The following is a 13,236-nucleotide window of genomic DNA, read 5'->3' on the forward strand; positions in this document are numbered from 1 at the left end:
TTCCACCCTCAGAGTTGAACAGACAAGGGGCAGGGGGACCATGTGTGTAGGGTATGCTTCTCTATTCCCTGCCCCAGGATGTAGTGAACAAGAAGAGGAATCACAAGAAACCTGAGCTTTGGGGGCCAGTATATTCAAGTAAGGAAAGCTACCTTTATCCGGAGAATTCACTCACCCCACAAGTTTCAGAGTGTTGGAAATGCACAGTGGCCCAAGGGAAGGTGGCAAATGCCAGGTGCCTGGGCTACCCAGGTAGACACTAGGAAGCATCATATAAACACTTCATAAATTTATTAAGAGAACTTCTTTTTCTACTTGTCTATACCCTGTCTAATATTTCAAAGGAAGCTATGGGGGACTGAGCTATTTTTATCTGTCCATTAGTTCTTACTCTACTGACTCTTCAATTCACGGGGACACACAATTCTAGGAGAAGAAAGGGTAAGTACTCCTTTGTTGTTGTTGCTTAGTGAAAGAGAGTCGAGGGGAAAAGAAATACAAAAAGGAAGCATGTGAGGAAACTGCCAGCTGTGGTGGGGCAGAGATTGACAATTCCTCTCTCTAAAAAACAAATATAAAACTGGAAAAAATTGTCAAAAATAATAATTTCAGTGTTCTGGAAATGAATCAAAGGCAAATAATCGCAGGTAAGAACAGTGGGAGTCTGTAGCCCTCATGCCTAAAACTGCTCTCATCTGTTTCCCTCTTTTAATTAAAAAAAATAATAACAATGAACAAAGTAATAACGATAACACTGTACTACTGGGTTTATAACACAAATAAATTGAATATATATGGCAAAAGCAGCACAAAGGAAGAGTGAAGGACCCACATCAATATAGCAAAGTTGCTATATTTTACCATATTAAGTCTGAAAAACCTTAAATCAATTGGGATAAGATATGTATTGTCATCCCTAGAATAATCATTAGAAAAATAACGATTTCAGGGCACCTGGATGGCTCAGTAGGTTAAGTGTCCGACTTCGACTCAGGTGATGATCTCGTGGTTCGTGAGTTCAAGCCCTGCATTGGGCTCTGTGCTGACAGCTCAGAGCCTGGAGCCTGCTTCAGATCTGTGTCTCCCTCTCTCTCTGCCCCTCCCCTGCTCATGCTCTGTCTCTCTCTGTCTCAAAAACAAATAAAAAAAATTAAAAATTTTTAAAAAAATAAAAAAATAATAAAATAACTAAATAAACTTTATTAAAAAAGAGGATAAATAACTTTTAAACCTCTAGCTAGATTAATCAGGAAAAAAGGAATATACAAGTTGCATTGTCAGGAATGAGAACAGAGTCAACACTTCAGATTCTACAGATATCTAAAAGAAGGGAATATTATGAACAACGTTATGCCAATAAATTCTACAACTCAGACAAAATGAACAGATTCCTTGAAAGACAACCAACCAAACCTCACTCCAAAAGAAACATAATCTGAATAGCTCTGTATCCATTAAAAAAAACAAACAAACTGGATTTGTAATTAAAATTTTTCCCACAAAGAGAATCAGACCAGGTGACTTCACTGGGGAATTCTACCAATTATTTAAGAGGGAAGTAATACTGACTGCACATAAACTTTTCCAGAAAACTGAAGAAGAAAGAATTCTTACCAACTCATTCTATGGGTAACATTACAGATACCAAATCCCAGGAAAGACATTATCAACAAAGCAAACTGATCAATACTCCACAGAGACATAGATGCAAAAAATTGTATACAGAATTCTACCAAGTTGAATTTGACTTGCTACAAAGGATAATACATCATAACTGAATAGAATGTGTCCCAGGAATATATGGTTGGTTTGCCACTCAAAATAAATTATCTTCACATGATCTTAGCCAAAAGGCCGAGAAGCGATCAAAATAAATTATCTTAAACAAACAATGGATCAAAGAAAAAAATCACAAGGGAAATCAGAAAATAATTGGAGACAAAGGTAAAGTAAAACACAACGTATCAAAATATATGGGATACAGAGAAAGCAATTTAGGGGGAAATTTATAGCAATAAATTCTTATACATAAAAAATAAGAGAGGTGCCTAGATGGCTCAGTAGGTTAAGCGTCCAACTTCAGCTCAGGTCATGATCTTGTGGTTCATGGGTTTGAGCCCCACATCAGGCTCTGTGCTGACAGATCAAAGTCTGGAGCCTGCTTCTGATTCTGTGTCTCCCTCCTTCTCTGCCCCTCCCCCACTCACACTCTGTCTCAGTCTCTCTCAAAAATAAACATTAAAAAACATTTTTTAAAATAAGACCTCAAATCAACAAACTAACCAATTTTAAAACTTAAGGAAGTAGGAAAATAAAAACTAAACCCAAAGCTTGCAGAAGAAAGTAAATAATAAAGATTAGAGCGGAGGTAAACACAAGAGAACAAACAACAGACAAAAAAAATCAATGTAATAAAAAAATTGGTTCACTAAAAGGTAAAAACATTGACAAACCTTTAGATAGACTAAGGAAAAAAGAAGCCACAAATTACTAAAATCAGAAATGGAATTGCAAATTACTATAGATTCTACAGAAATGAAAAGGATAATAACAGAATACTATGAACAACTGTCTGCCAACAAATTGGATTACCTAGATGAAATGGACAAATGCCTAGAAACACAAAACTTATCAAGACTGAATTACAAAGAACAGAAAAATCTGAGTAGATGTTTAACTAGTAAGATGACTGAATCAGTAACCAAAACTTTCCAGTAAAGAAAAGCCCTTGACCTGATGGCTTCGTTGGTGGATTCTACATAACAGTTAAAGAACTAATCCTAATTCTCCTGAAACTTCTCCAAAAATTGAAGAGGAAGTAACACTTTCTACCTCATTCTATGAGGCCAATATTACTCTGATACCAAAGCCAGATAAAGACACTATCAGAGAACAATGCTCAAGACCAATATTGATGCAAAAATCCTCAACAAAATACTAGCAAACCAAATTCAGCAGCACATTAAAAGGATTATACACAATGACCAAGTGGCACTTATTCCTGGAATGCAAGGATGATTCACAACATACACAAATCAATTTTTTTGATATACTAACCACATTAACAGAATGAAGGGGAAAAAACCCACATGATCATCTCAGTTGATACAGAAAAAGCATCTAATAAAACTCAACAAACTTTCATGATAAAAACACTTGAAAAACAGAAAAAGAAAGAAATTATCTCCACACTATAAAAAGCTGTATATGAAAAACTCACAGCAAACATCACACTCAATGGTGAAAAACTGAAAGCTTTTTTCTAAGCTGAGGAAGAACAAGCCAAGGATGTCCACTTTTGCCACTTCTATTCAACATAGTTCTGGAAGTTCTAGCTGGGGCAATCAGGCAAGAAAGAGAAACAAAAGGCATCCATATTGGAAAAGAAGAAGTAAAATCATCACTGTCTGCAGACGATATGATCTTCTCTGTAGAAAGCCCTAAAAATTCCATACATACAAACTGTTAGATATAATAAATGAATTCAGCAAAATAGCAGGATAAAGGTCAACATACAAAAATCAACTGCATTTCTATACACTAACTATGAACCTAAAAGGGAAATTAGAAAATAATTCCATTTACAGGAGCACCAGAAAGGATAAAACAAATAGGAACCAACTTAATCCAGGAGGTAAAGGACTTGTATGATAAAACCTACAAAATTCTGCTGAAAGAAAGTAAAGACATCCCATATTCATGGGGTGGAATACTTAATACTGTTACGATGTTATTATTACCCAAAGTGATCTACAGATTCAGTGCAATCCCTACCAATGTCCCAATGAGAATTTTTTTTGCAGAAAGAGAAAAATCCTCCTAAAATCAGTAACAAATCTCAAGGGACCCTGAGTAGTCAAAACAATCTTATAAAAATAAGAACAAAGCTAGAGGACTCACACTTCCTGATTTCAAAACTTACTGCATAGCTACAGTGATGAAAATACTGTAGTACTGGCATGGGCAGACCTATATACCAATGAAAGAGAATAAAAAGACCAGACAAGGAAATAAGTAAATAAACCATGAATAGTCAATGAATTTTGACAAGGGTGCAAAGACCGTTCAATGGGGAGTTTTTTTCAATAAAATGGGGCTGAAATTGTTACCCTCTTGGCCCCAGCTTCTGAGTTTCTCTAAGCCTGCCTCCGCACACCTTAGGACATGACAAACAACCTTGAGGGCAAAAGCTAAGTCAAACATGGAGCTCACTACCCTGGGATTGTCTTTTCCCTGAGATTTAGGACCCTCAAATCTTGACTGTCCTTGTAGCTCAAATTTTAGCATCCCTACTCAGAGACTCTGAAACAAGCTCTGGACTACTACTTTTTCTGTTTGGTCTCTGTCCCATGCCAAGAGTTGGCAAATAGTCCAAAGATTTAAAAAAGCAGGGGTAAATATGGGGCTCAGCTCAATGTGTTTTCTTTCTGCAATTCTGGTTTCTGCCAAATTGGTCTTAGTTGCCTAGGTTAGTCTCCAGTGCCTTCAAACACACACACACACACACACACACACACACACACACACACACACGTGCAGACACGTGTGTGTGTGTGTGTGTGTGTGTGTGTGTGTGTGTGTGTGTATTTTAAACAACATAGTAATTCTAAGTGGAGTCTGGTCTGATATTCTTACCTAAAAAGAAGTTCTAATTAGTTTTAATTATTGATGTGTATTTTACTGACTAGTCCATAAGCTTCCTGAGAATAGAAATTCTTTTTACTTACTGATTCTGCTTTAACACCCATAACACTATCTGGCACAGACTTTAGTATGTATTTGGTAAGTTAATTTTTGTATCAGGAAAAATTGCTAGAATGCAAGTAAAGCACAGCATATAAAAACATCACTTCCAACCATTCAAGTCCATCAATTCTTCTTTTTCCACTAACTTCCACTAAGACATGTACAATCTTTTGTTCTTCAGCCCAAGTATTAATGAGCAAATACCTCAATAATACTTCTTAATGCTTATTTGAGATTATCTCAGGCAATTCTAAAACCTTTTTTTTCATTTATTAAAACTATTCCACCATAACCAGTAAAGAAATTGAATTAGTAATCAAAAATCTCCCAAAAAACAAGAGTCCAGGGCCAGATGACTTTCCAGGGGAATTCTACCAAACATTTAAGGAAGAGTTAACACCTATTCTCTTGAAGCTGTTCCAAAAAATAGAAATGGAAGGAAAACTTCCAAACTCTTTCTATGAAACCAGCATTACCTTGATTCCAAAACCAGAGACCCCACTAAAAAGGAGAACTACAGACCAATTTTCCTGACGAACATGGATGCAAATATCCTCAACAAGATATTAGCCAGCCGGATCCAACAATACATTAAAAAAATTATTCACCACGACCAAGTGGGATTTATACCTGGGATGCAGGGCTAGTTCAATATCCGCAAAACAATTAATGTGATTCATCACATCAATAAAAGAAAGGACAAGAACCATATGATCCTCTCAATAGATGCAGAGAAAGCATTTGACAAAATATAGCATCGTTTCTTGATAAAAACCCTCAAGAAAGTAGGGACAGAAGGATCATACCTCAAGATCATAAAAGCCATATACGAAAGACCCAACACTAACATAATCCTCAATGGGGAAAAACTGACAGCTTTCCCTCTAAGATCAGGAACAAGACAGGCATGTCTACTCTCATCACTGTTATTCAACATAGTTGGAAGTCTCAGCCTCTGCAATCAGACAACACAAAGAAATAAAAGGCATCCAAATCAGCCAGGAGGAGGTCAAACTTTCACTCTTCACAGACGACATGATACTCTACATGGAAAACCCAAAAGATTCCACCAAAAAAACTGCTAGAACTGATTCATGAATTCAACAAAGTTGCAGGATATAAAATCAATGCACAGAAATCGATTGCATTCCTATACACCAACTATGAAGCAACAGAAAGGGAAATCAAGGAATCAATCCCATTTACAATTGCACCAAAACCCATAAAATACCTAGGAATAAATCTAACCAAAGAGGTAAAAAAATCTATACACTGAAAACTAGAGAAAGCTTATGAAAGAAATTGAAGAAGACACAAAAAAATGGAAAAAGATTCCATGCTCCTGGATAGGAAGAGCAAATATTGTTAAAATGTCGATACTACCCAAAGCAATCTACATATTCAATGCAATCCCTATCAAAATAACACCAGCATTCTTCAGAGCTAGAACAAATAATCCTAAAATTTGTATGGAACCAGAAAAGACCCTGAATAGCCAAAGCAATCTTGAAAAAGAAAACCAGGGGAGCCTGGGTGGCTCAGTCAGTTAAGCCTCTGACTTCAGCTCAGGTCATGATCTCATGACCCATGAGTTAGAGCCCCGTGTCAAGCTCTGTGCTGACAACAAAGAGCCTGGAGCCTGCTTCAGATTCTGTGTCTCCCTTTCTCTGCCCCTCCCCCACTTGCACTCTCTGTCTCTCAAAAATAAACATTAAAAAAATTTTTTTAAGAAAAAGGAAAAGAAAACCAAACAAAGCAGGAGGCATCACAATCCTGGACTTCAAGCTGTACTACAAAGCTGTAATCATCAAGACAGTATGATACTGGCACAAAAACAGACACTCAGATCAATGGAACAGAATAGAGAACCCAGAAGTGGACCCACAAACGGATGACCAACTAATATTTGACAAAGCAGGAAAGAATATCCAATGGAATAAAGACAGTCTCTTCAGCAAGTGGTGCTGGGAAAACGGGACAGCAACATGCAGAAGAATGAACCTGGACCACTTCCTTACACCATACACAAAAATAAACTCAAAATGGATGAAAGACCTAAACGTAAGACAGGAAACCATCAAAATCCTCAAGGAGGAAAGCAGGCAAAACCTCTTTGATCTTCTTACTCAACCTCTGCTTACTCAATATGTCTCCAGAGGCAAGGGAAACAAAAGCAAAAATGAATTACTGGGACCTCATCAAAATAAAAAGCTTCTGCACAGCGAAGGAAACAATCAGCAAAACTAAAAGGCAACTGATGGAATGAGAGAAGATATTTGCAAATGACATATCAGATAGAAGGTTAGTATCCAAAATCTATAAAGGACTTGTCAAACTCAACACCCAAAAAACAAAAAAATCCAGTGAAGAAATGAGCAAAAGACCCTTCTCCAGGAAAGACATCCAGGTGGCCAAATGACACATGAAAAAATGCTCAACTCACTCATCATCAGGGAAATACAAATCAAAACCACAATGAGATACCACCTTATACCTGTCAGAATGGCTAACATTAACAATTCAGGCAACAACAGATGTTGGTGAAGATGCGGAGAAAGAGGATCCCTTTGGCATTGTTGGTGGGAATGCAAGTTGGTGCAGCCACTCTGGAAAACAGTATGGAGGTTCCTCAAAAAATTAAAAATAGAACTACCCTATGACCCAGCAATTGCATTACTAAGATATATATCCAAGGGATACAGGTATGCTGTTTTGAAGGGACACATACACCCCAATGTTTATAGCAGCACTATCAACAACAGCCGAAGTATGGAAAGAGCCCAAATATCCATCGAGAGATAAATGGATAAAGAAGATGTGGTACATGTATATACAATGGAGTATTACTCGGCAATCAAAAAGAATGAAATCTTGTCATTTGCAACTACGTGGATGGAACTAGAGGGTATTATGCTAAGTGAAATTAGTCAAAGACAAATATCATATGACTTCACTCATATGAAGACTTTAAGACACAGAACAGATGAACCTAAGGGAAGCAAAAATAATAGAAAAACAGGGAGAGGGACAAAACATGAGACTCTTAAATATGGAGAACAAACAGAGGGATACTGGAGGGACTATGGGAGGTGGGATGGGCTAAATGAGTAAGGGGCATTAAGGAATATACTCCTGAAATCATTGCTGCACTATATGCTAACTAATTTGGATGTAAATTAAAAAAATTAAATTAAAAAAAAACTATTCTGTACAAGATTAAGTGTACAGAATAATCCAATTAAATAATCCAATTCTAGGTCTGGCATTTTATCAGAAAACAAAGATTTTTCATCCAAAGTAGGGCTCTCTTAAAGCATAAGAGACTCTTAAAAACTGAAAACAAACTGAGGGTTGATGGGGGGTGGGAGGGAGGGGAGTGTAGGTGATGGGTACTGAAGAGGGCATCTTTTGGGATGAGTACTGGGTGTTGTATGGAAACCAATTTGACAATAAATTTCATATATTAAAAAATAAAAAAAATTTAAAAAATTTAAAAACTGAAAAAAAAAAAAAAAACCCAAAAAACAAAGTAGGGCTCTCTTAAATTAACCTTTAGAGGCTCCTTGATTGTATTCAGTTAGGTTTTTCCAGAACAAGAAAACAATGGTACACCAACTAAATATAAAGCTGCTAAATATAAAATTTATAATCAAAGAAAATATACTGAAACTATAAATTATTTTCTCAGTTACCTTATCAATCTGATATTGTCAATCCCTAACCAAACATAGCCAGAAGAATTGAAAGTAGTTGCCTCTGGGAAGGAGAAATTATAGAGGTTATGAAATAGGGCAATGTATGAGCACTTTTCCCCATAAGCGCTTAAGAATTATTAATGTTAGGGGTGCCTGGGTGGCCCAGTTGGTTAAGCGTCTGACTTTGGCTCAGGTCATGATCTTGTGGTTTGTGAGTTCAAGCCCTGTGTCAGGCTCCACATTGACGGTATAGAGCCTGCCTGGGATTCTTGCTCTCTGCCCCTCCTGCACACACACACTCTCTCTCTCAAAATAAATAAAGTTAAAAAAAATAATGTTAACTGCATATTTACATTAAACTTAAAAGCATAACTGTATAAAAAATAAATAAAAACATAATGTGTAGAAAATGAGGCACTGATTTAAAACACAAGGAAGATTTAATCCTTAAAGCAATAATGCTAAAGGTTGTTAGTATGATGTCATGGACTCATGATACAGCTTTGAGGCTGTCATTTGTCCTGTGGGGGTTTTCAGCCCCACATTTGTAAACCCGACAGTAAATCAGAATGCCAAGGCCAACAGTAATAATTCTAGTATTCTAAAACTTCAGTGAACAATAAGTGGCAGGACACAATTTAAAAGAGAAAGTGTATTCGTTAGATAAAAGGCAAACTCAGAAGGGCTTGTTTTATAATGGATGGTTAATGAAGTTACAGTGATTAGCACAATTATTTTAGGATGACTCTTAAGAGAGTTAAAGGAAGATGATATGGTATTAGGGAATCTATCTCCGTTGATTAGACAGCTTCTACGACATAAAGCATGCATGGTCCAAGCATTAATGATGCATTTGGGGCCTGAGAAAGCAGTATGTGCTGAGTGTCACGTAACAGGTCCTGCTCTAGTGAGCTAGTCAAGTGTCACAACCTGCCCTTTCCTGTAGACTGTGAGTAGTCAGAGACCAAAAAAAAAAAAAGAAAAAAGAAAAAAAAACTGGTCCCAAACTGCTGGCTCCTAAGGATGGGTATGGTCATCCATACTTCAAACTAGATAAGGGAAGGGCTCTGGCACTTCTTACACGGCTCTTGACAAATTAAGAGCTTTATCAGATATATCTTTCAGCTTACAAAGGTTTTTCATTTCAAACTGTCCAATTTTAACTCACAGAGTTTGAAATAAAAGAACCAGCATCCTATCCACTTTTAAACAGCAAGAGTAAAGAGATCTGTGTCACAGGAAAGAAAAAGTAAGACAAACAAAAAAGCCACACGTAGGTTATCATTACAGAAGTGTCCACAGGAGGTAAAGAAAGGGGAAAATGGGTTTGTAGCATAAGACCATCTAGTGTACAGAAAGGTTTTATCTATGTTCATTATTCTGGTATGCATTATACTTCTCCCTGTCCTGTAAGTACCCACTCAATGAAAAAAAACTTAAAATTATTAATTGAAGTTTTTAAGTTGATGTGTGTGTGTGTTATAACAGTTGGAGTACTTCTGTAATAAAGATTTCCTTATAAGAGCAGCGATATGGGAGGGTATCTGTAATGTCTACTTAACACTACAGAAGGATAAGACAAAATCTTTGGTATGCCCATTTCCAAAAGTCTTAATGGGGGGAACCATCTGGAACCAGCCGCATGACAAATCCCATGTTCACTGAAGCCTCAAATGTTTCCTTGTGGGTACAAGTGTGGACAGATGCCAACAGGGAGTGACAGTTTCCTACACTACAAACTCCTAAGCAGGGCATCCAACTCATGAAAACTCCACAGGACCTCAGGGCCCCCCTGTAGCTTTCCTCAAAGTACCTTGGGATTAGCTTTGCTCTTCTCCCCTACACTTCTCCCCCTTCACTTCCCTCAGATTTGTGTTTTTTTGTTTTTTCAACCAAAACAATGTACTTTAGGATTATAATCAGAGAATTTAAGTGGAAAGGAACCAAGGGACATTAGTTAAATCATTGATTTAAGGCTTGAATCATCTAAATTTGATTATTTAACTTTTTAAAAGTTTGTCTTATTTATTTATTTATTTATTTATTTATTTATTTGAGAGTGAGAGGGAGGGAGGGAGGGAGGGAGGGAGGGAGGGGGAAGGAGAGAAAGAGAATGCAAGCTGGGAAGGGGCAGAGAAAGAGAAGAGAAAATCCCAGGCAGGCTCCGTGCTGCCTGTGCTGGAGTACTTAAGGCTTTTAGCCTGGAGCTTCCTGTCTGGCTTCTTCAAAAAGCATATTTTCTAAGTTCATTCATGTTGTACCATGTATCAAAACTTCCAATTCATGAACATGGGATGTCTTCCCATTTATTTAGATTTTCTTTAATTTCTTTCAGCAATGTTTTACAGTTTTAAGTGTAAAAGCCTTGTTCCCTCCCCCACTTTGGTTAAATTTATTTCTAAGTACTTTATTCTTTTTGATGTTATTGCAAATGGGAGTGTTTTAATTTCATTTTCAGAGTTTCCATTACTAGTGTATAGAAATGCAAGTGGTTTTAGTATACTGACCTTGTATCCTGCAATTTAGCTGAATGTTTATTAGCTCTAACAGTTTGTATGTTAATTCTTTAAGACTTTCTAGATATAAATCATGTCATCTGCAGAGATGGTTTTACTTCTTCCTCTTCAATAACTTATTTTTTTCTCTTGCCCAACTGCTCTAGCTAGAATTTCCAGGAAAATACTGAATAGAAGTGGTGAGAGTGGACATCCTTTTTTGTTCCTCATATGATAACAGCTTTCAAAGGGAAAGCTTTCAAAGTCTTTCACCATGAGGTATGCTGTGAGCTGTGGGTTTTTCACATATGCTCTTTAACAGACTGAGAAAGCCCCCTTCTATTCCCAATTTGCTATTTTTTATCATAAATAGGTTTTTAATTTTGTCAAGTGTTCTTTCTGTGCCTACTGACATGATTATCTTCGTTTTTTCCCTTTATTATATGTTGATTATCATATGTTGAACCAACCTTGCATTCCAGGGATAAATCCCACTTGGTCATGGTGTAGGATTCTTTTTATTTGCTCCTCGATTGTTTGCCAGTATTTTCTTAAGAATTTTTGCATAAAGAATATTGATCCATAGTTTTCTTTACAACGTTTTTTTCTGGGCTGGTTATCAGGGTAAATTGGCCTCAGGGAGTAAGTCACAAAGTGTTCTCTCTTCTGTTTTTGGAAGAGTTTGAGAAAGACTAGTGTTAATTCTTGTAAACATTTGGCAGAATTCACCAATGAAGCTATCTGGCCTTGAGCTTTTCTCTGTTGGAAGTCTTTTGATTAATAATTCAGTCTCTTTCATTGTTATAGGTCTATCCAGATTTTCTTTCTTCTTGGGTCATAATTGATAGTTTGCATACTTAAGAATTTCCCCTTTCATACCTAGGTTACCCAATTTGTCAGCATACAATTGTTCATAGTATTCCCTTTTAAGTATTCCTATTATTATTTACTAAGTAAATAAGTATTCCCTATTTCTGTGAGGTCACTAGTAATGTCCCCTCTTTTATTCCTGATTTTTAATTTTAGTCTGCTCTTTTTTCCTTTGTCCATCTAGCAAAAGGTTTGTTGATCTGTTGATCTTTTCCAAGAACCAACTTTTGGTTTCATTAATCTTCTCTACTGTTTTGTCTCCTGTAATCTTTATTTCTTTCCTTCTGATTGCTTTTGGCTCAGATTGCTCTTCTTTTTCTACTTTCCTAAAGTGAAAGGTTAGGATATTGATTTGAGATTTCTTCTCTTTAAAGGTAGGTGTTTATGGTTATAAATTTCCCTCAGAGAGCTGCTTTCAATGCCTCCCATAAGTTTTGATATGTTGTGTTTTCACTTTCATTCTTATTTTCTAATTTCCCTTGTGATTTATTCTTTGCCCACTGATTATCTAGAAATTGTGTTTAATTTCCACTTAGTTGTGAATTTTCCTTCTGTTACACATTTCTAATTTCATTCCACTATGGTTAGAAAAGATACTCGATATAATCTCAATCTTTGTTCAAATTTATTGAGTCATTTTATGACCCAACATATACCCTAACTTGTGATGTTCTATGTGCACCTGAGAAGAATGTGTATTCTTCTGTTGTTGGATGCCAGGAGTTTCCAAGCCTATACAGAATATAACTCATTTATCCATATATATCTGTACAGATATGCAGATACACTATCTATCTATATTTAGTATCTAGATATATAGTATCTAGTATATACTTCAAGTCATGTACATCCTTGCTGATTTTCTATTTACTTATATCCCATTCATTTACTTTTATTTTTTTGCTAAGTAATTTTTTATTGTAGTAAAATATAACATAAACTTTATAATTTTAATCATTGATGAAAATATTAATTTAAAGTAAAATAAATATATTTTCACTCTTAGATCAGATGGGACCTCAGTGAAGGCAGTTAACAGGAATTAGTTAAGAAAGTGTTATATTGGGGCGCCTGGGTGGCTCAGTCAGTTAAGCATCCGACTTCGGCTCAGGTCATGATCTCGCAGTTTGTGGGTTCGAGCCCCGCATCGGGCTCTGTGATAACAGCTCAGAGCCTGGAGCCTGCTTTGGATTCTGTGTCTCCTCCTCTCTCTGCCCCTCCCATGCTCATGCTCTGTCTCTGTCTCTCAATAATAAATAAATGTTAAAAAAAAAAAAAGAGGGGTGCCTGGGTGGCACAGTCGGTTAAGCGTCCGACTTCAGCCAGGTCACGATCTCGTGGTCCGTGAGTTCAAGCTCCGCGTCAGGCTCTGGGCTGATGGCTCGAAGCCTGAAGCCTGTTTCCGATTCTGTGTCTCCCTCTCTCTCTGC

General features: G+C 36.7%; 1 protein-coding gene across 2 annotated transcripts in view; it reads right to left on the bottom strand.

Moving 5' to 3' along the window:
• SPECC1L (sperm antigen with calponin homology and coiled-coil domains 1 like) overlaps positions 1-13,236 on the bottom strand; it is a 143,398-nt gene that overhangs the window by 22,520 nt on the left and 107,642 nt on the right. The window lies entirely within an intron of this gene.

The sequence above is a fragment of the Prionailurus bengalensis genome, chromosome D3, assembly GCF_016509475.1.
Source record: "Prionailurus bengalensis isolate Pbe53 chromosome D3, Fcat_Pben_1.1_paternal_pri, whole genome shotgun sequence".
NCBI lineage: Eukaryota > Metazoa > Chordata > Mammalia > Carnivora > Felidae > Prionailurus > Prionailurus bengalensis.